Source organism: Pinus tabuliformis, chromosome 4_1 (assembly GCF_031772625.1).
Source record: "Pinus tabuliformis cultivar Carrire ecotype Pingquan chromosome 4_1, CPIR1, whole genome shotgun sequence".
Taxonomy (NCBI): Eukaryota; Viridiplantae; Streptophyta; class Pinopsida; order Pinales; family Pinaceae; genus Pinus; species Pinus tabuliformis.
In genome coordinates this window covers 398,183,317-398,208,244 of record NC_142303.1, presented here as the reverse complement: position 1 = coordinate 398,208,244, position 24,928 = coordinate 398,183,317, and positions in this window count along the sequence as shown.

Genomic DNA, 24,928 nt, shown 5'->3' with positions numbered 1-24,928 from the left:
ACAACTTAGATAGAAAGTACAACCAAATCTATAGAAGCATGAAGTTAACCATATCATAATCATATAATGGAAGCATTCAACTTTAGACATCAAATATCCAAACTTAGTTACAAACAAGAGACACATATCTATCAACTTCTTGCTAGGGTTTTTGTCATAAACCCTAGACTATATCATCAATACTTTGAGCATTTCAAACATAACAACCTTCATTATATCTAGGTTTCAATATTTCTTCCAGAAGTATGACATACCCTACTACAAAATACTGCAAACCCTAGAAGCAGTTCAAACAAATATAGTTTTACGATGCATCTAACAACTTTAAAACTCATATGTTAGACTTCCACTAGGATTTAGTGCAGGATCCTAGATTTCACACATGAGCCATTAAGCTCCAACAATAAAAACCAATCATAACTAAAATTCAGATTTCAACAATCTTTCATGCTAGTCATCACATATTAGAGAATTGGACTTCTATTAAGGTTTAGTTACAAAACTCTAGAATTCATAAACACCATCATACTAGAAAATCAAACTTCGACTAGGGCCTAGTTCCAAACCCTAGGACTTATGACCATCAACAATTAAGTCAACACATATAGCTAGGACTTCATCATCATACACAAGCATATCATATCATGAGTTAGTCAAATCCATTGACACAAACATCAATACATTAAGGTTAGACATATAACAAACTTGATTAGACTTGGGTTTAGATCGGACGAACACATATATACCTAGAATTTCACTTCGAGGACACTATCTAAAATAAGCATCATGCTTACAAACCCCACCAAACCCTAATGATCTAGGGTTTCAATACAAAACATAGAAAACCCTAATTTATCAATACTTCAAAGGTTTGAGATTTCAGACATCACCATTCAACCCTAACAAGTTAGGGTTTCCATAACCATACCAAAACCCCAAACATGACATCATCAAAGCATCAAGCATTTTTTCTAGACTTCATCAATAACCCTACTTAGGCTAGGGTTTCACACATGATCATCGACATACCCTTAAGTTAGGGTTTTTCACAGAGAACCTTTCTAGGGTTCCACAAGAGTAATCAAAGATATGAGGTGATGAATCACCCGATCAAGAATCTTTATGATTCAAGAGAGCTAGACACAAAGTGTTAGTAATAGTTTATCAAGAATGAATATCATGAAGAGAGCAAAATCTTATAGTTTAAGACATACCTTTGTTTCTTAACAAAACTTGTACTTCCAATGTTTTGTCTTGTGAAGCCTTCTTCCATGTTCCTTGAGTATTCAACAAGCTTTTCCTAGACAAGAAAATATATGAATTAAAAATGTGATTAGTATTTAATGCAATCATAACTAGATAAAAGAGGGGAACCAAATATAAAAAGATAGTTCAAGGAGTAAGATACTTATCTTTGGAAGTTGGTGAGGGTTCCCTCCAAGCTTGAGGGATACCTATAACCTTATAAAAAAAATAAAACAATGTTTCTCCAAAATATGTTAAACCTATAAATACTAGAAATAAAAAATGAAATAAGGCTTAGAACAAAGGACTTGGTAGTGTAAGTCCCTTATATCCAGTTCTTCGAGCTTATTATTCTTTGGAGATCCTTCTTCAACCACATTAGCTTGGTCTCTATTTCTTTTCTTGTTCTTCGGGTTGTCAGGACAGTCACTTCTATAGTGACCCATTTTGTGACATTGGTAGCATTCTATTTTGGATATATTGACCTTCCTTCTTGGCCCTTTTGACTTGTTGAAGTTCCCTTTCTTGTGAGAAGCGGAGTATGCATTTGAAACCTTTTCTTCTTCATTGTTGGATACTAATGAGATTCTCATTTCTTCTTGGGTGCAAACATTCCATAATTTCTCGAAGGTAGGAGCTTCCTTCCAGATATTACGACTTGAAGCAAAAGAACTCCAAGTAGGTGGCAATCCCAATAATGCAGTGATTACTAGCTCATTTTCCGGTACAATTTCATATATGGCTTGAAGTTCGTCTCTAATTCTAGATATCCTTACAAAGAAGGAAGGCATAGTATCATCCTTCGTCATTTTTGTGGTCCTTAATTCATTCTTCAAACTTGCTACTTGACCGATGTTCCTGATAGCGAAGAATTTTGATAAGGCGTCGTACATTTCTTGAGCATGGTCTGTATTGGAAATATATGGGACAAGATTGTCCTTTATGCTCTCTACCATTAAAGTCATAGCTATAATTTCTTAGTCTGTAAACTTCACTTTGTCTGCATCACTGGATTCTTCGATAGGTTTCTTCACCTTTCCTTTGACCAAATCCAAGACCTTGTTCTTTTCAAGAATGAGGCCAATTCTCTTCTTCCATGCCATGTAATTTGATGCTCCTTCCAATTTGTTCTCACTCTTTATTGTGTTAAACATTGTCCTTGAATATAGTGAGCTTCTTCCTTTATAAGAGCTTCTTATATGATCCCTTGATCAATCCTTTAGACTCCTTCCAGTAGATTCTCAAAACTGCCTTTTTCCTTCTTCACCTTAGCTCTGATACCATGTTAGAAAATCAGAAAGGCCGAAAGAATTTCTTATATAGATAATTACATGTCATTCTTTTATCTTTTAGTTCATCAAGCAATTACCAAAACAATAGCACAAGGACAACAAATGTAGATGGACAACCAGGACAAAACCCCTATCTAGGGGAAATCCCCGTTAACAATTCTTCCTTCAATAGTTTTTTGAAATTATCCAAGACTGGACCTAGACAAACACTTCCTCCACACCAAGTCAACCCTCAATCCTTCTAGTATATGATAACTCTTCAAAAGCAACTTCGACCTAGCAGCATCAACTTGTAGTAGCAGCTTCAACCCAGCGACTGGCAACACCAACAGCGACAATAACTTCAACTAGACAAAGAAAAAATTCGATCTCCCTAGATACTCCTCCTGAGTGAGAGATAGATGGCCCAAAATTTTGATCTTGATGACTTCTTCTTGCCTCCAAAATTTTGCACTCCTTATCAGCCCCTTTCCAGCTCTTTTTCAACTTTGCATTTCCCAACTTCCAGCTCCAGGATATCGAACTATGAGAGAGACAATGATTTATTTTAAATGAATTAGAATTGCCTTGTATATATAGCCTTCCAGTGAGGTTGAATTGTCCTTCTTGAAGCTGACTTGATCTTCTTGAGGCTGACTTGGTGTGGAGGGGACAAATAGTATATTTGACTCAATATTAATTATTTTTACATGATTCAAAAGCCTAAGAAGGGTTTATTTTAATGGACAATGACTCTAATGACTCAGAATAAATCCTAGAAGTCCTCAATGGGGACTTTGACCTAAAACAAGATGACCCATGCATGAAACCCATGCTTTAATAAGTCATTATAGTAATAATAAAAATATTTTGTTCGTTCTTTTGATCAATACATTTCATTGTGACTCAAATTAATTTATGAAGACCGAACCTAGTTACATATTTCAACATCTCCAACCATCATAATCAACCATGAATTGAGGAAGTGTCCTCAAATCAAATCTGAAAACATCTCCATGGGTGGCATCAAGACAAACGTGGTGTAATCTCTCTCTTGTGTTGGGTCTCCATGAGGTGGTACAAGCCCCCCTAATCATCCTAGGGATGATCATCGTCATCTTGAACCTGGATCAAGACATGCCCATTAAAAGATGTCAAGGTCAGCCTGGGGGCATGCTTGGTTGGTTGGGTACATCATTAAGAATCTTCAACACTAAGCAAAGTGAGTTGAGTGTTTCAACATCTTGGGGTGCCCAGAGATTTTAATCAATTGTTGGAATCATCAAAGGGCCCAATACTATGTTGTGGAGGGGCAAAGCTACATCTGTAAGGGCATCACTGATCTCTGGAAATGTATTATGGCATGTGCACCATGTGGAGTAAGTATGGAGTAGGTGTGCTCTCAAGGCCCCTGCTACTCTATGTAGAGCCTTGATGGTACCAAGAATTTTTTTGGCATAGTAGAACTACGTAGCAGGAATAGGGAGTGTGGAAAGGATAATGTAGAGCGCAGTAGAGGGTTGGCGCAGGAAGGAGTGCAACGGAAGGCTATCGCAGTAAGTAGGATCGCAGCATAAGGTTGGCGCAGTTGATGGGGCATGGCGAAGGTGGATGCTGCGCAGTAGGAGGACAACGACGAGTGGAATAGGAAGGTGCGTGTAAAGAATATTGGCCATTAGGATTTTATAGGTGAAGGAGCCGACCAGGGAGGTTGTGGGTAACGAGCAGTTGGAGATATTTTGAGACAGGAAGGACTAGGCAAGAGTGGAGCGAACCAGGTAGAGGATATTTTGCACAACGACAGCACGCATGGGACAACTCAGGGGGAATCAAGAGAAATATCTCAATGACCTTTAGGACAATTGGACTCAATGGGCGGGATAATAATCGAGGGTTCGAGAGAACTCCTGGTAGTTATAAAATGGCCAGTTTAAGACCAAGTGGGGGTTGGTCATTGGTTGTTGGTCGATGGTCTACTATTCAGAAGTGCTTTCCAAGCTATGTTAGAGTCAGTCTTTGTACCGGTGTTTTGTTAGTGTAATTCAGGAACCATGGTCGAGTCCGTTGCTGCTCGCTAGCATTATTGTAATGGGCTTTAGTTATTGAACTTATCTGTGTTGTTGTAGATGGTTTATGATCGGGTTTTTGTCCTGATTTGATGGTATCATAGATGACAGGAGAGCCTGGTAGTTTAAGACCAAGTGGGGGTTGGTCATTGGTCGTTGGTCGATGGTCTACTATTCAGAAGTGCTTTCCAAGCTATGTTAGAGTCAGTCTTTGTACCGGTGTTTTGTTAGTGTAATTCAGGAACCATGGTCGAGTCCGTTGCTGCTCGCTAGCATTATTGTAATGGGCTTTAGTTATTGAACTTATCTGTGTTGTTGTAGATGGTTTATGATCGGGTTTTTGTCCTGATTTGATGGTATCATAGATGACAGGAGAGCCTGGTAGTCTAATGTATGAAATTCTGGGTATTTTTTTACCTCTTCTATTAATATATATATATATATATATATATATATATGAACTGTTGTTGGAGAAATTGTTGTACTCCTTTATGATGGTAAACTGTTGTCGGAAAGTCCTCTGTGTTCTTTTTGTTTCATAACTGTATGAGTGCTTGGATGAACCTCCCAACGGTGTGAATGTTATATGTGTTAAGCGAGGGTTTTACTTGGTTTTTGTTGCTAGTTTATATTATAGTTAATGGTTTATAGCTATGTTATTTAATAATAATGCTCATCTTGTTGATATGTTCTGACGCGATAGTCTATGATGATGATTTGGTTTTGTATGGACCTGTAGTGCTATGGTTGTTAAACCTAGCCGAGTGAGCACGAGCGTTGTCTATCTGTTACAGTCTGAGGTGTTGGTCGGTCTCATATGATAGTAGCGACTGTGTAACAGTCGTGGACTTATTAGTGTCTACGGTTGACTAGGGTCTGTTACATCGCGCATGGTCATGACGAGTTTGCGCAATGGATAGATGGACCTATGTTTGTCACTATGCACAGTAACGGTGGGGTGTTGTAGTATATGATGGTTAGGAGAAACACGTCATAACAACAAGACAATCTTGTTAGATCGCGGAAACCTGCATCCGACAGTCACCCATTAGTGTCTCGGCTGAGACTTCACTCACTTTATGGTTGTTGTCAAAAGGGTCGATGCTAAGCAAATCCCAAGTCTTTCAATATTCCGCACGCCAACAAATGGTTCTGTTGTTGGGATTGGGATGGTTGTATGATGGGATTGACTTTTAGGGATGAGGAAACCCTCAAATCCCACCACAAAGGAGATCATTTGTTGGCTTAAGCAAAAGGAGCATGAATTTGTTGCGAAAGAAATAGGAGACAAGGTTCAGAGCATGGAAAAATGGCTGCAAAAGTATATGTACACTGATTTTCGCGAAATCTTCTTTGCAGAATATCCTAATATTTTGACCGAGTGGGTCTAAAGGTTGAAAGATAATAATCCCACATATCAGCACGACGGGCCAAGGAGGTGGATGCTGGAAGTGGTCAGCAATACGACTTCGTGTGCTATTGATTTTTGGCTTGAGAGTGTGTTAGAAGAATATATTATGGAATTCATAGTAAAATCAACAGTATCCTATACTATAGCGAAGCGAAAGTTCCTCAAGGGGCCAAGAGGTAGATTTATAAGACCATTGTCATTGTTGATTAATTTTTTTTTGTATGACAATGGTGTTTTGCCGCTGGAATCTGATACCATGAGTGGCCAGGCAACCCGCACAAATAGGGAAATGGGGGAAACCTGAGAGGTGGTCTGAGGAGTGAAAAAACAAAAGGAGGAAATAGATGGCTGTGGAATTTGTCAGTGGGTCCTAAACTATGTAACAAGAAGGGAAAAGGATGGAGCAGTAAGGCTACAAGAATGGCACGTTAAGGAGTGGCAAAAGATATCTACTGGGTAACAAGGGAGGAGGCCGATCAACGTCGATACCTGCTGGAAGGAGGAACCCATAGGAAGGGGCTAGGAGAGGTCATCACAGGATGCGAAGTAGTGCCGGTGACCAGAGTTATGAAGGAACGCAGTTTGGTATGCCACATACAGAGGCAGGAGAAAGAGAAGAGTTGAGCCCACACACCGCAGAGGATTCAGAATCAGAACAACAAGATCAAATCATCACTGGGGTTGAGTCCACCACCCCGCGCACATCTACAGACTAGGAGGTAAGCACTCAACATGCTAATTCAACTAGTGTAGGAGGTCATCATAGTCAGGGAGGAGGAAATTGTAGTAGTAGTGGAGTTGGCCCAGTTGTAGGGGGAATGACACAAAAATATTCAGACTCAGGGTGATGTGCAAATAGGTGAACAAATTTGTAGTAGTATAATGAGCGTGGGAGGGAGTACTTCATCCGGGAGTATTGCACATACCACTATGGCAGGCGTAGATCTGAGGATGCCCATGTTTCACAGTGTTGGGACTGAAGACCCAAAACAACATTTGTTCGTATGTGAAGTTGTTTGGACAACTAAGCAGCTCCCGGATGTGGCCACCAAGATTGCGCAGCTGGAATCCACGTTCAAGGATTGCGCGCTGGCATGGTACATGAAGTATAAGAGTGCGACGCCAGTTGGACATAACAAGACTCTAGTGGACATTAAGTAGGTGTTGATTAGAGAATTTCAGAGGCCCAAGTCAGAGTCCCAATGCATCACGAAACTCAAAAAGTTTAAGCAAAGTCCAAGAGAATTGGTATGGGACTTTGACTAGCGGTTTAAGGTGTTGAAGGCTGGCGTTCGAAATTCCAGGTGCGCAACACAAAGAATGGTTTATTGTCGGATTGTTGCCACACATCATAATACCCTTGAGGAAACAGAGGATTCGAAGTTGGTGCTAAAGTTAGAAGCATTGCTAGCAGGGGAAAGTGAGAATAATTGGATGATGCAGGTCTAGTCCTAGCTGGCTGCGCTAACCTCTCAACTCCAACATTTGTAGAAGGGGAAGGAAAAGAGAGAAGTATGGTGTACCATTTGTCAGACAGAGGGTCACCATAGGAATAAATGCAAACTGTTGATTGATTATATGGCAACTGGCGTAGCAAACCCCCTTGCGTAGTGTAGGGGAATGTGATGTGAAATATGTAGGGTATGGGGCCATATACCCTCTAGTTGCTCGATGATGTAGAAATATGAGGCCACAGTGCGGAGTTTGTTTTGTGACTTCTGCAAGTCAGTTGGGCATGATATTCACCACTGCTATGCACTGGAGTTAATGCATGAGCGAACCTTTGATTCCTTTAGAGTGCAGGGGCCTGAATAGGCGGAAGCCACGATAAATGGACTTCTTTAGCCAGGGTACACTCAAGGTGGACAATATAATTAGCAAGGTCAAGGACGTGATATGGAAGCTAAAGGACTTGGAGAAACTAGTAGGGGAAGAGGAGGATTTGGCCAAAGGCAGAGTACTATAATCTGTTATAATTGCAAACAACAGGGACATTTGGCTCGAGATTGCACCAACCCGTGTTGCACGTGTATCTATTGCAAGTCCTTAGATCATCCAATGGAGAATTGCCCTCAGCTAATTGCCAAGTGGCAGGAAAAGAAGGGGCCCAATGTCTAGATGATAGTTGTCAAGCCGCACAAAACTCTAACGGTTTGGCATGATAACACGGGGAGGTACTAAGATGGGAGTCGACACTTCGAGGTCTCGTGTACAACAACCTCAATGGGTAAGGAGAGCACCTGAACCAGCTCTGAAGTTTGATCTAGCTAAGGAGAAGGCCACGTAAAAGGAGGCTCAATGAGAGATAGTCCAAAAGAATGGGACAAGCCGAAGACTAGGTGGGAAGCGGCTATGTCGGAGATATTTGATACCACTATAGGTAGGGAGCGGAGGGCCACAATAGACCTATTCTATATTTTACTACAGAGCTGCTTGGAGTTAGTTAAATATCCGCAAGCGTTGGACAAGTTTAGATGTTAAAATTGGCAACCAGGGCAAAACTTCATGTGGGTCATCTTATTCATGGCTAATAATTTTTTTATTAGATTCCTCTCGTCGAGAGGTGTAGGATTGATATAAAGATCATCCAATTCCGATAAGTATTCATGAAGATATGAATTTATTTTGATTATGGAATTATTATCAAGCCGACCTACAACTCATGTAGGCTCAGAAGCCCAACAGTCGCATCTATTCACCCACCAACGTTGTGTATAAATATAAGAGGACTTTTCCTCATTTGGACTCACTCATCTCATCACATCTCTCTCTCTCTACTGCGCAGATATGAGTCTCTTCTCTACTGCGCTGAAATGGGTCTCTCTTTCTCACACATGTGAAGCCGGAAGCTGTTGAATTTGAAACTGCAACTGCAGAAGTAAAGATTGACTTGCGTGGCCTAGAAGATCTCCTCTTTGGAACTGCGCTGTAGGTTCATCTGAACCTCCTTTGAAAGCCGCAACTTTTGGTGGTGGAATGAAGTCAATCCGACGAACAGTTTGCAAGATATCGACTGCCCTACTTTGAAGCTGGAAAATGCTGAAACTGAAGCTGTAACTGCAGAAGTAAAGATTGACTTGCGTGGCCTAGAAGATCTCGTCTTTGGAACTGCGCTGTAGGTTCATCTGAACCTCCTTTGAAAGCCGCAACTTTTGGTGGTGGAATGAAGTCAATCCGATGAACGGTTTGCAAGATATCGACTGCCCTAGTTTGAAGCCGGAAACTGCTGAAACTGAAGCTGCAACTGCAGAAGTAAAGATTGACTTGCGTGGCCTAGAAGATCTCCTCATCTGAACTGCGCTGTAGGTTCATCTGAACCTCCTCTGGAAGCCGAAACTTTTGGTGGTGGAATGAAGTCAATCCGACTGTCGGTTTGTGAGATATGGTCTGCCCTAGTTTGATAATGAAACCGCTAATGCTGATGCTACTGATCTAGTGTTTGCTACTGCTGATATGAATCAGATTTATTGTACTATTTCTCTCTGCTGAATTATTGAAGATAAAAGAAGATTTGATCAAAGGGTTTCCCCACACATTGTGGGGTTTGACCCTGGCTAGCCGCCACATCTTATGTCTCTTGTCTTGGCTTGTTTTCTGTCGATCGTTTAATGTTCTATCTGCACTTTACTTTATGTACATGTGATTGCTAATCGGTGGAATATAATAAGAAAAAGAAGTAAACTGTTATAAGCATAGAACATACCATAACTTAACATGGTATCAGAGCTGAGGTGAAGACAAAGCCCGAGCAAGAGCAAGAGCAATCATTGAAGAGAAGATTGGCAAGGTTATCCTAAAAGAACTATGGGGTCCTCAACACTCTTTCCTGCCGAAGACAAGCTCCGTGAGAAAGCTGACTATCACGGATGAAAGATGTCTATCGATTTAACCCTTGAAGATCAAGGAGTGCTGAACCATGTAAGAGGCAATATTGTTGAGCCTTCATCAAATGCATCTGCTGCTGCCTGGAACAAATGGAAAAATGGAGAAGTCAAAACAAAGAAGATCATCCGGGACTCTATCGACAAGCGCTTGGTGGCCTACATCTCTGATCTAGACACCTCCAAGGAAATCTACGACAGACTAGTGAGTTTATTTAAAGTTAATGATGCAAATCAAGTTTTGTTTTTTAGAAATAAGCTGAGGGAAATCAAGAAGAGTAAGGATGAAAGTATGCAAGCATATTTCTTAAGAATCACCGAGATCAAGAACGATCTCCTATCTATTGGGGAAACTATTACTGACAGAGAAATGGCACTCACAACTCTTGGAGGATTACCATCCGAATGGTACATGTTCAAGACTACTCTTCTGAACTATAATGTAATTCCTGGTTTCGAGGAATTAATGGCTAGATGCATTCAAGAAGAAACAAGGGAAGAAGTGCAAGAAATGCCCATGCCTAAAGGTCCTCCTGCTGCCTTTTCTTCTCATGTAAAGAGAAGAAAGGACTCACTCTAGGACGATGATCAAAATCCCTCTGATGGCAATCAAAGGAATGACAAATTCAACAACAAAGGTAAGAGGAGAGCTGGGAATCAAGGAAGAGGACAAGCATTCAAGAAGGCCAGAAATTCCAGGATGTATTAAATGCACCTGACCTCAAAAAGAACCTAGTGTCCATCTCGGGAACGCAAGACAAAGGCTACAAGGTAACCTTCAGCGATGGCAAGGTATGTATATGGAAAAATAATGTTAAAGATGCCTTTACTCTTGGGTTTAGTGTTGATTCATTATATCAGGTCGATGGAATTCTGCTAGGTGTCATGTCTTATGACACATCTCTTCAGTCCGAACTTTGGCATCGGAGGTTTGCCCACCTTCATTATAAAGCTATACTCGGTGTAAGACAAATGGTGATAGGGATGCTCGAATTCTGAATAGAGAATGAAGGTGTATGTCCAGGATGTGCTGAAGGAAAGCTCAAAAGGGGACCATTCCCCTCAAGCCAAAGCAAGACCTCTGATATGTTACAATTGGTTCACTCAGGCATACCTGAGGTTGGCATTAACAGGGAGACTACTACACCACATACTCCTGAGCAGAATGGTGTGGTGGGAAGGAAGAACCGCACGATGATGGAAGCTGTCTGGGCCATGCTACATGATCAAAGACTTCTGATGTTTCTATGGGCTGAAACTACAATCACCGTCGTATATGTACAAAATTGATGCCCTCATCAAGCATTGGGTTCCAAGACTCCTGAAGAAAAATTCACCGGTAAGAAACTTGATGTTTCTCATTTTAAAATTTTTGGAAGCCCTGTATACTTTCATGTGCCGAAAGAGAAAAGAAATAAATTGGGAGCATCTGGAAAGAAGGGAATTTTCGTGGGCTATGGTGAAAATACTAAAGGCTATAGAATCTATGTAGCCGGTCAAAGGGAAGTCATAATTAGTCATGATGTCACCTTTGACGAAGAGATGGCTCTTAGCAAGGTGATCAATCTTCCGACTTTGAGGAGCTCTCAAGAAGCCGACACTAGGGAACCGAAAGAAAAGGATGATGAATCAATGCCTGATGTAGAAGAACCCATGGATCCGATTGATGCTCCTCCATATGAGCCTTCCTCTTCTAGGAAGAGGCCTTCATGGCTTAAGGGGTTACTTGATGATGCTGAAGGACATGCTGCACCCTGAGGAACATTCCGTCAAAGTAAGAAACTTAATAGGTATCAAGGATACCTGACCATCATGAGCACGATCATACAAAATGAGCCTTCATCATTCTCAAATGCCGTCAAGCATCAAGTATGGAAGGATGCTATGACCGAAGAATATGAGTCTATCATAAAGAATGATGTTTGAGAAGTAGTTCCCAGACCCCAGGACAAGACTGTTGTTACTTTCAAATGGCTTTACAAGATAAAGCATGCAGCAGATGGAAGCACGGAAAAGTATAAGGCTCGTTTTGTTGCTCGAGGTTTCTCCCAAAAGGAAGGTATAGACTATGATGAGATATTTGCACCTGTTGCCAGATATACGACCATCCGCTCGATCATAGCCCTTGCCGCTTCACAAGGATGGAACCTACATCAGATGGATGTCAAGACTGCGTTCTTGCATGGCTCGATCAAAGAAGAGGTCTACGTGGAGCAACCCGAAGGATTTGAGATTTATGATTGAAAATCTCATGTATGCAGGTTGAAGAAGGCTCTCTATGGGCTGAAGCAAGCACCCCGAGCATGGTATGAGAGGATCGATAGCTACTTGATGAAGTTGGGATTCACTAGGAGTGAAGCCGATCCTAACCTTTACTTTAAGGTTGAAGATGAAAAGCCTATCATACTGGTGTTGCATGTGGATGACCTCTTTCTATAGGTGCAAACCCTCTCATTCACAAATGTAAGAGGGAGATGGCTTCTGAATTTGAAATGAAGGACCAAGGACTTGAAGTATGGCAGAAGCCAAGGGAAATTTTCCTATCTCAAGGGAAATATGTGGTAAAGATATTGGAAAGATTTGGTATGATGGACTGCAAGCCTGTGACTACCTCGAGGATCTTAACTTTTAGAAGTTATATGGTAGTGATGTCGGACCAGATTTGGGAAATGCCTCTGAGTTTCATAAACTCATTCGCATTGATGTTCTTGGTGAACCTCCGTCTGAACATATTTTTTGCAGTTAGCATTGTGAGCTCATATTTGGTTGAGCCTCACTGGATTGATGCCAGGAATCTTCTGAGATGTCTTCAGGACACAATCTCTCATGTATTAAGATACACTGCCGGAGATGTGAGACTACTTGGATATACTGATGTTGATTGGGCAGGCAGTGTGGTGGACCGTAAGAGCACTTCCGGGTGCTGTTTCACCTTGTGATCTGCTTCGATATCCTGGATGAGTACGAAGCAGAAGTCGGTGGTTTTGAGCACCGCCGAAGCCGGATATATTGTTGCTAGCATAAACTCGTGTGAGGTAGTCTGGTTGCGAAAGCTCTTCAGAGAGTTGTTTGGATTTACGTTGGATACCACTGTGATTCTCTATAACAACCAGAGGTGGGATTCGATTATTGAGGAATCCCGTATTCGTCGATTGCTCCAGCAGATAGACATCATCTTGGATATGGTAAGTTGATGAGCAAGGAGGCTCCATCGCATTAAGATGATGTACAGGTTGATACACCTTGTCAAAGCCCCGAGGAAAGATCTAATCTGTGATTTTCCCAAACGACTTGGAGTCGGTAAGAAACCCTTGTACAAGGGTCCTGCATGTTGCATACATTGAGCTCTGGGAGCTCTGAGGGCTTGCGGTTATTACTGGAGCAACATACGACCACAGGGTGACTCACCCTCCCCTGGTGGTGCACACTGGAACAAGATGATTCGCTCTCTTGGGGGACAAGATGATTCGCTCTCTTGTGGAATAGGATGATTCGCTCTCCTGTGTAGCAGGATGATTCGCTCTCCTGTGTAGCAGGATGATTAGTTCTCCTGTGAGGCCTGGATTGATGTGTTCTCCATGGCGATTGTAGCAGGATTGATGTGTTCTCCTGTGAGGCCTGGATTGATGTGTTCTCCATGGCAATTGTAGCAGGATTGATGTGTTCTCCTGTGAGGACAGGATTGATTAGTTCTCCTGTCGAGGCATCCTACCCATGCAGTCTGGGACTCATGGGAAGTACCTCTCATCTGATCAATGAGTAGGGAAATGAAGTTAGGGACCATAGTAGTACCGATGGACGCATCGTTGTAACTACCGTACTCCCTACGCTAGGATGACCTCCATTGATCTGGGATCAATGATACTGGTCTGGGACCAGTGGTAGGAGTTGTACCATACTATGACGCTGACTTCGGGTCGGTTGAGACTGGTCTGGGATCAGTGGTACATACTCTGAGACTGACTTTGAGTCAGTGGAGGATGATATTGGTCTGGGACCATTGGAGTTGTACTCACTATGACGCTGACTTTGGGTTGGTTGAGACTGGTCTGGGACTAGTGGTACATACTTTGAGACTGACTTTGAGTCAGTGGAGGATGATATTGGTCTGGGACCATTGGAGTTGTACTCACTATGACGCTGACTTTGGGTTGGTTGAGACTGGTCTGGGACCAGTGGTACATACTCTGAGACTGACTTTGAGTCAGTATGATACAACCTCGATCATTTCTTCTTCTTCATAATTCAGACAAAAGCAGAGTAGAACAGAACAATGCAAGAGCAGAGCAGAACAGAACAAAACAGTACAGATCAGTGCAGGGCAGAACAAGACAAAGCAGAACAGGCAAAATAGAGCAGAGCAGGGCAAGGGTCAGGCTGTACAAGGCAGTGCATTTGATGGATGAATAGTAACGACCGATAGACAGATTGCAGATGAAGTTGTCCATGGTTGAGAGAGTGTTAAAATTGGCAACCAGGGAAAAACTTCATGTGGGTCATCTTATTCATGGGTAATAATATTTTTATTAGATTCCTCTCGTCGAGAGGTGTAGGATTGATATAAAGATCATCCAATTCCGATAAGTATTCATGAAAATATGAATTTATTTTGATTATGGAATTATTATCAAGCCGACCTACAACTCATGTAGGCTCAGAAGCCCAACAGTCGCATCTATTCACCCACCAACGTTGTGTATAAATATAAGAGGACTTTTCCTCATTTGGACTCACTCATCTCATCACATCTCTCTCTCTCTACTGCGCAGATATGAGTCTCTTCTCTACTGCGCTGAAATGGGTCTCTCTCTCTCACACATGTGAAGCCGGAAGCTGTTGAATTTGAAGCTGCAACTGCAGAAGTAAAGATTGACTTGCGTGGCCTAGAAGATCTCCTCTTTGGAACTGCGCTGTAGGTTCATCTGAACCTCCTTTGAAAGCCGCAACTTTTGGTGGTGGAATGAAGTCAATCCGACGAACGGCTTGCAAGATATCGACTGCCCTACTTTGAAGCCGAAAACTACTGAAACTGAAGCTGCAACTGCAGAAGTAAAGATTGACTTGCGTGGCCTAGAAGATCTCCTCTTTGGAACTGCGCTGTAGGTTCATCTGAACCTCCTTTGAAAGCCGCAACTTTTGGTGGTGGAATGAAGTCAATCCGACGAATGGTTTGCAAGATATCGACTGCCCTAGTTTGAAGCCGGAAACTGCTGAAACTGAAGCTGCCACTGCAGAAGTAAAGATTGACTTGCGTGGCCTAGAAGATCTCCTCATCTGAACTGCGCTGTAGGTTCATCTGAACCTCCTCTGGAAGCCGAAACTTTTGGTGGTGGAATGAAGTCAATCCGACTGTCGGTTTGTGAGATATGGTCTGCCCTAGTTTGATAATGAAACCGCTAATGCTGATGCTACTGATCTAGGGTTTGCTACTACTGATATGAATCAGATTTATTGTACTATTTCTCTCTGCTGAATTATTGAAGATAAAAGAAGATTTGATCAAAGGGTTTCCCCACACATTGTGGGGTTTGTCCCTGGCTAGCCGCCACATCTTGTGTCTCTTGTCTTGGCTTGTTTTCTGTCGATCGTTCAATGTTCTATCTGCACTTTACTTTATGTACATGTGATTGCTAATTGGTGGAATATAATAAGAAAAAGAAGTAAACTGTTATAAGCATAGAACATACCATAACTTAACATTAGAAGATTGGTAAAACAATGCACAAGGACAACGTAGGAGACTACTGTGCGAACTTCACCGAGGGTGATAAATCAAGTTGCTTGCAGAAAGTGGACCAATAAATAATTTTGGTTCGGTGCGAAAATTGGTGAGTATGAGATTGATAATAATATTCTGGACTTGGGATCAGATGTATATATCTTACCGAAAAGTACCTACGAAATGATGGGGAGGTCGAAATTGACGTGGTGTCCAATTAAGCTCAGATTTTCCAATCAGCATCGAATTTTTCCAATAAGGCGATTGTCAATGGTGCTTGTGGATGTCGATGGGGTTTCAAGCATGATCATTTTCGTGGTCATTTAAATCGTGGATGATACTGATCGCTATCCAACTCTTCTAGGGATCGATTGGGCCTTCGATAACCAGGTAATTGTCAACTTAAAGAAAAGGCAAATGATCTTTGAAGGAGGAGATATTCGGGTTATTACGCCATTGGATCTGCAGGAAGGGGATTGCTATGTGGATCCTGTGAAGGGTGAGCTTAGTCGAGAGGATCTAGATAATATCTATAATGTTACAGCGCGACAGGAGGATTACGTAAACCTAACAACTAACAGATTATTGAGTTGGTGCAGCATAGGATCCTGTGCATCCGACTCAGAGGAGGCTTTAGAGAATTGGAAAACTCGACTACATGAGGTTAGCACCAGGCGGTGCACCCATATTACGAGAATGGCGCGCTGGATCAGGATCTAAGTGTACAATCCACACCTTTTTGACAAGTTGTCTGAGGTAGATATTTTTGTATGAGAATATTAATACCAGGTACTAGAGTGTCAAAGAATTCTTACATTGGACATGGCTTTACGCGCTACACTGGCCAAGTGGTGGGCTACGCATAAGGAACGTGTCGCGAGTTGGCGACAATGTAAAGAACTGAAGAAAGTTAGGTTTGGACCCAACTCTAGAGTCCCCATGGATGTCATGCTGATGAATTGGTATATTGAGTTTGAGGTGCGCAAAGGAACCCGGGTTTGGGATGATTTGACGCAAAATTTCAGGGGAACCTTTAGCTCTCAAGAAAACGAACTCGCGTTGGAGTAGGCTCTAAAGGTTTTGCGACGAAAAATATTTGTGAAGGATGACCTAGTCTTAATCAGGATTGGGCCTGTTGACCCCTACTGGTCAACTACCCATGCAGTGCACCCCGTCTTTTCTTGACAAGAAGAAGCAGCACCTGATTAGCATGTCCGTGCCATCCTGCCATCATCAGCAGTTTGATCTTTCTGATTGTAAACCCAGTCTGCATGTATTAACTGTAAATAATCTTAGCAGACATGAAGTCATGTATGTAATTTGCCTAGGTGGACCTAACTTTCTGATGATAATCTACGTCCCGGAAGGTTTTTTGTCTCACCGATCCACGGATCGGCAGAGTTTTCCTTCAAACCTGACCCCAAAGCCGGGATTGATTTTTTCATTAGAACTTTAGGAGAATCCTAGTGTGTTGATCTGCTAGATTATCGTTGTGTCGCAGAGCTGGGTGTTTCGTGAGGGTCTGTATTAAATGGGTTTGTCCCTTAAGGTGTAATTTTGTAAAAGTCATGGTGTAATGTGTCCTGAGGGTCGAGAAATGTTGTAAATCCCCTCATGAGTCCTAGGTCCTAGGTCCTAGGTGATGTTTCCGAAGGTTTAGTTCAGTGATCCATTTTAAAATGAATTAAAAAATTAAAAAATGAATAAAAATAATAAAATAATGAAAAATAATAAAAAATTAAAAAATCAAGGAAAAACCCTAACTAATAAAATAATAATATTTTAAGTGAATAAATCGACGGATGAGATCAAGAGATGTCTTGATCCTCATCAGCGGTCGAGATCATTTCTACATGGATCACTCGAACTAGCCGTTAGGATCATTTCCTTTATATAGGGTCTTAGGGGGTCATTTCAAGTCATCTGATCTGTGAGTCTGTACTGAAAAGCTCTCTTGTAAATCTGATTTTCTGGTTAATAAAAAGACTTTGGGGTTCAAAACTGGCTGGTGTTACTCTCCGGAATTGCTGTGAGATGATTGTTTTTTCTGCATATTTCAGTTTTCAGCAGTTAATAATAGCTGGTTTTCAGAGTATTGTGAGTACAGGTATCTTGCTCACGTGCTAGGGTTTGAATGTTGAGGGTTTCTGGAATAATGGCAGGTATCTCCATTATTCCTTGAAGTCCTGCAGCATTTCTTGCCCTCTTTACTGATGTTTGCTTGAAGTGTGCAGGAGATTTTTAGGTAAAAGGTACAGGTGGGCGTTTGGGGAAGTTCTAGGCTGAACCAGCCGACTCCCACAGGCTTTTCTGTGCAGAGCCCAGCTGATTGTGCCCTGGGTTAATCATTAAGAGTTTATTTTCTGTTTTACATTGAGAGATTTTTCTTTCTGTTCACAGTGAAGTTCAAAATTTCTGATATTCTGAAAGTATTTCTGCTCTTATTTGCCAAATCTGGCCATTAAAGGGGCCAAATCTGTACATTAATAAACTGTTCTAGGGTTTTATTTTTTCTGATTTAGGGTTTCAGATTTTTTTACAGTTTTCTTTTTTTTATTAGGGTTTTGTCTGTTTCTTTGCAATTGCAGGAACAGGGTTTCTCCAAAGGTTTCTGAACGAGAAAGACAGAAAAGTTTTGTGACCTGGCCACATAAAATCTCTTTATCCTGCAACGTATTGCCTGGCTCCTCATAGAGGCTGCCTTTTCTTTTTTTTTTTATTTGTTGCATGAGCCATTCTGCTCGATCCCTTCAAGCAGTGATTCTCTACGTTCTGAAAAACCGACCTAAACACACCGCCGTCGAGGGTATCCGCAGACAGGTAAAGAGAAGCGTAGGTGGAGAACCTTTCACGTGAGTTATTTCACTCCATCAAGCGCCAGGTAATGTTCCCAAATCATAAATTATTCGAATGTCAGGTAAAATCCAAAATCCGATTCATATGAGAAGCTTATTTTTACAGCAGCGTTTTGATTCTCCTCGTGAGCAGAAATTTTCATTGTGGTTTCAGTCTGTTCTGGATTCATTTCAAAGAGCACAAGTCTGCTTGCCTTCTGACTGCAGCAGTGAGAATTTTTTCGATTGCAGCTTTCTGTGCTAAAGCCGTCAACAGAGGGAGGTTCTCTCTGCGTCCCGGTTTCCATTTCCGCTGAGGCCATGATTGCATACGATCAAAAGCATGCCAAAACACTGCCGCCTGGTGACTGAACCTGCGAAAGCTTACGGATCAGTGGCACTGTGCGTTTCAAACATCAATTTGCTCCAGTCGATTTTTTAACAATTCGGTTTCAGCTGAGCATCGAGCTCCATTCACACCGCAGCAACACGTTATTTCATCCAGCGTAAGAGGGGTCACGAAATTTGCAGGTAAACGTCAGTTGAACATTTCTCTATGCTGGCCATCCGCAGGTAAAATCGATTCACGCTGATGGTAATCTGCTAAGGTCGCAGGCCATCACGTCTTGAACCTGTCATCGCAGCCGTAGCAGGTAAATCGAATGAATTTTTGCGTTCTGTGGTCATCTGCGGTAGCTTAGGGTTCAGGCATTTTCGAATTTTATATGCTTGGGTTGCGATTTTTTCATTTTTTCAATGTTTCATTTGGTATGCATCGTAGGTTTTAGGGTTATCAGCGTAGATTTAACTTTCGATTTTAATTTATTTGATTTACGTTTAGTTTAGGTTTCATTAGATTTAGATTTAAATTTTTTTTTAGTTTTGTTTTAGATTTAGATTTAAAAATTTTTCATATTTTTTTTATTAGATTAGATTTTAATTAGATTTCTAGATTTTAGTTTTATTTTTATTTTTTTTTATAAAAAAAAAAAAAAAAAAAAAAAAAAAAAAAAAAAAAAAAAAAAAAAAAATTTGAAAAAGTATAAAAATTTTGTGGGAAGTTATTTTTGCCAGTGTCGGGTTTTCATATTATATCTTTCATGCTGGGATCTAAGTTTTTTTTTTAAGCTGAGTTGCGAAATTGATATCTGGTTAATGGTTTATAATTCTCGTGGTATTTTAAGGCATTTATCTTTTAAAGCTTTCAGTTGCCGGATATCGTTTTGGTCACGTGATTTAGCTGATGATAGATGGTTGCTGTTCATGGTCCATGTTTCTTTATCATTTAAAAAGTAATCATTTAAGCATTAACTCCACAAGGCACTGGTCTATTAAATCTTCAAATCCATCGAGTCCTTTTCATATCGTATCTCGTGTCTCCCAGCCCAACTGTTTGGCAGTTGGCCTTCATCATTTCACAGGGTCTACCCCCCTTAGCCGCGGGAGACAGGCTTAAACGGAGGGATCGGGGATCAGAGTGACAGCCCCCGGCCCGAGCGTTGTCGTGCCAATCCGCGCGACAACATTTTTGGCGCCGTTGCCGGGGACAGAGTTTTTCTGTTCTTGGCGTTTCATCGACATTCAGCTTCTCATCTTCTCACCTCTCATTTGAGCTGGCAGATTCAATATTTTGGCATCTTTTCATCATATATCAGCAGCATCTCTTCGGTTTTGTTTCTTGTTTGGGTGGCGACTCCACTTTTCTCATTTTTCCCAGACAAGAATCTTTCCTCGTATCTGCTTGTGGTTTCTTCTTGGATCTTAGAATCAGTTTTATTGTTCAAGTGGCGACTCCATTTCTTTCACCTTTTGATTTTCTTGAGCAAAGAGCTAGTTCTATCATCCATCTGATCCCTTATTGTTCATCATGGATTATTCATTTAAACCATGTCGTTTTACTCACCGTCTCCATGATCTTCCGGAGGAGGCCACTCCTAAATTACCTATTTTTTCAGGTGGTGATCCAATCGCTGTTAGAAGGCATCTAGGCTTGTTTGATCGCATCATGATCATATATTGCAGATCCCCTCAGTTTAATCATGAAGATATCAAAATGCGTTTATTTGTCCTTACTTTAGAAGATGATGCTTTAAATTGGTTTAACAGTTTTCCTAAGGATTCTTTCACTTCTTTAGAAGACATTGTTGATGCTTTTAAAGATAGATATGGTTATCCAAACAGATTGCCTTCTAAAATTGTTGATCAGAAAGAAAGTAATTCAGCTGTTGAAGAAAGATTTCAAGATCAGAATGTGTCATCAACCGGAAATATTGCTGATCATCATAGTGGAAAATCAGGGACAAATAATAGTGAAAGGGAAGAACAAAAGCAAATTATACAAGATCTAATGATGCTGGTAAGAAATATGGAAAGCAATCAAACTAGTCTTATCAATGATGTCAAAACTTTATGCACCCACCTAGAAAAACGTAATAGGGAGTTGGAGGTCACACAAAATCAGCATGCTAAGGAAATTGAGGCCATAAAAACTAATTATGAAACAGAAATTAGAATCATGCATAGCAAGATGTCAGTCTTCGAGGAAAATATGGTGACCATGAAAACTGATCATGATAGGGAAATTGACTCTATGCAAAATAAGCTTTTAACCATGGATGAGGAAATGACCATCATGACTTTCAATCATAATAATCAAGTGGCTGACATACAAGCAAATCATAAAGAAGAAATAGATTTTATGCAGCATTGCTTGATGGACATAAAGGAAGTGAATGATAAAGTAATAAAAGACATGCAAGAGCACCATGCCAGGCAAATTAGTGTTGTAAAGGTTGAACACTCTAGTCAGATAGATGCATTTAGAATAGAGGTTCAAAGGTTTCAGCAATTGGAAGATGAAAGAAACCAGGTGACATCAATAGATCAGGAGCCTTCTCATGTGCTGCAACAAGATCCATCTTATTATGAGGAGGTTGTTGATTCGATTGAAAGATGGTTAATTGAAGGTGATCCGGACAGACTTAAGAATGATAAAGATCAGATGCGGGCTAAAGAAAGACATATCATGCATACTTCATCTGATAGTTTTGAAACAGAAAGTTCCAGATCATCAGTAATTCATCCTGCCAGAAAGAAGAAGCGCAAGAGGAAGAAGATTAGACGAAGATTTGATGCATCGGATGGCCGTGAGCAGCTTGATTTTCGGATAGGAAGGAGTCCTACCATATGCAAAATTGGACATGGTACATCCGACAAGCAGCCGACAGATTTGCCTGAAAGCAGGCAAATGCTCAGTATGCACTATATTGAACACATCTGATGCCCCAGGGCATCCTTTGTATCGTATTCCTAACCCTACTCCTTGTTTTTCCGCATTTTTATTTTTGCCTTAGATAGTTAATAAATGAAGAGCTTTTGTCTTTCCTGTGCTTAATGAATATGCTGATTTTTTGGGATGGACGCTACTTATTTTTGTGTTGTATGGATGCAGATTCTGGATTCTCACATTCCTGCAAGCAGCAACGTGTCCCCAAGTAGAGCCAGATGTTGACCCCTACTGGTCAACTACCCATGCAGTGCACCCCGTCTTTTCTTGACAAGAAGAAGCAGCACCTGATCAGCATGTCCGTGCCATCCTGCCATCATCAGCAGTTTGATCTTTCTGATTGTAAACCCAGTCTGCATGTATTAACTGTAAATAATCTTAGCAGACATGAAGTCATGTATGTAATTTGCCTAGGTGGACCTAACTTTCTGATGATAATCTACGTCCCGGAAGGTTTTTTGTCTCACCGATCCACGGATCGGCAGAGTTTTCCTTCAAACCTGACCCCAAAGCCGGGATTGATTTTGTCATTAGAACTTTAGGAGAATCCTAGTGTGTTGATCTGCTAGATTATCGTTGTGTCGCAGAGCTGGGTGTTTCGTGAGGGTCTGTATTAAATGGGTTTGTCCCTTAAGGTGGAATTTTGTAAAAGTCATGATGTAATGTGTCCTGAGGGTCGAGAAATGTTGTAAATCCCCTCATGAGTCCTAGGTCCTAGGTCCTAGGTGATGTTTCCGAAGGTTTAGTTCAGTGATCCATTTTAAAATGAATTAAAAAATTAAAAAATGAATAAAAATAATAAAATAATGAAAAATAATAAAAAATTAAAAAATCAAGGAAAAACCCTAACTAATAAAATAATAATATTTTAAGTGAATAAATCGACGGATGAGATCAAGAGATGTCTTGATCCTCATCAGCGGTCGAGATCATTTCTACATGGATCACTCGAACTAGCCGCTAGGATCATTTCCTTTATATAGGGTCTTAGGGGGTCATTTCAAGTCATCTGATCTGTGAGTCTGTACTGAAAAGCTCTCTTGTAAATCTGATTTTCTGGTTAATAAAAAGACTTTGGGGTTCAAAACTGGCTGGTGTTACTCTCCGGAATTGCTGTGAGATGATTGTTTTTTCTGCATATTTCAGTTTTCAGCAGTTAATAATAGCTGGTTTTCAGAGTATTGTGAGTACAGGTATCTTGCTCACGTGCTAGGGTTTGAATGTTGAGGGTTTCTGGAATAATGGCAGGTATCTCCATTATTCCTTGAAGTCCTGCAGCATTTCTTGCCCTCTTTACTGATGTTTGCTTGAAGTGTGCAGGAGATTTTTAGGTAAAAGGTACAGGTGGGCGTTTGGGGAAGTTCTAGGCTGAACCAGCCGACTCCCACAGGCTTTTCTGTGCAGAGCCCAGCTGATTGTGCCCTGGGTTAATCATTAAGAGTTTATTTTCTGTTTTACATTGAGAGATTTTTCTTTCTGTTCACAGTGAAGTTCAAAATTTCTGATATTCTGAAAGTATTTCTGCTCTTATTTGCCAAATCTGGCCATTAAAGGGGCCAAATCTGTACATTAATAAACTGTTCTAGGGTTTTATTTTTTCTGATTTAGGGTTTCAGATTTTTTTACAGTTTTCTTTTTTTTATTAGGGTTTTGTCTGTTTCTTTGCAATTGCAGGAACAGGGTTTCTCCAAAGGTTTCTGAACGAGAAAGACAGAAAAGTTTTGTGACCTGGCCACATAAAATCTCTTTATCCTGCAACGTATTGCCTGGCTCCTCATAGAGGCTGCCTTTTCTTTTTTTTTTTATTTGTTGCATGAGCCATTCTGCTCGATCCCTTCAAGCAGTGATTCTCTACGTTCTGAAAAACCGACCTAAACACACCGCCGTCGAGGGTATCCGCAGACAGGTAAAGAGAAGCGTAGGTGGAGAACCTTTCACGTGAGTTATTTCACTCCATCAAGCGCCAGGTAATGTTCCCAAATCATAAATTATTCGAATGTCAGGTAAAATCCAAAATCCGATTCATATGAGAAGCTTATTTTTACAGCAGCGTTTTGATTCTCCTCGTGAGCAGAAATTTTCATTGTGGTTTCAGTCTGTTCTGGATTCATTTCAAAGAGCATAAGTCTGCTTGCCTTCTGACTGCAGCAGTGAGAATTTTTTCGATTGCAGCTTTCTGTGCTAAAGCCGTCAACAGAGGGAGGTTCTCTCTGCGTCCCGGTTTCCATTTCCGTTGAGGCCATGATTGCATACGATCAAAAGCATGCCAAAACACTGCCGCCTGGTGACTGAACCTGCGAAAGCTTACGGATCAGTGGCACTGTGCGTTTCAAACATCAATTTGCTCCAGTCGATTTTTTAACAATTCGGTTTCAGCTGAGCATCGAGCTCCATTCACACCGCAGCAACACGTTATTTCATCCAGCGTAAGAGGGGTCACGAAATTTGCAGGTAAACGTCAGTTGAACATTTCTCTATGCTGGCCATCCGCAGGTAAAATCGATTCACGCTGATGGTAATCTGCTAAGGTCGCAGGCCATCACGTCTTGAACCTGTCATCGCAGCCGTAGCAGGTAAATCGAATGAATTTTTGCGTTCTGTGGTCATCTGCGTAGCTTAGGGTTCAGGCATTTTCGAATTTTATATGCTTGGGTTGCGATTTTTTCATTTTTTCAATGTTTCATTTGGTATGCATCGTAGGTTTTAGGGTTATCAGCGTAGATTTAAATTTCGATTTTAATTTATTTGATTTACGTTTAGTTTAGGTTTCATTAGATTTAGATTTAATTTTTTTTTTTAGTTTTGTTTCATATTTAAAATAGATTTAAATTTTAGATTTTAGTTCAAATTTACGTAGATTTTAAATTGATTTTAATTTATTTTTAGTTTAGGATTTATTTTAGTTAGATTTTAATGTAGTTCTGTTTAAATATTAAAAAAAAAAAAAACAAAAAATATTTTTTAATGAGTTTTTTTTTTTTTTTTTTTTTTTTTTTTTTTTTAGTGTTTTAGATTTAGATTTAAAAATTTTTCATATTTTTTTTATTAGATTAGATTTTAATTAGATTTCTAGATTTTAGTTTTATTTTTATTTTTTTTTATAAAAAAAAAAAAAAAAAAATTAAATTTTTTGAAAAAGTATAAAAATTTTGTGGGAAGTTATTTTTGCCAGTGTCGGGTTTTCATATTATATCTTTCATGCTGGGATCTAAGTT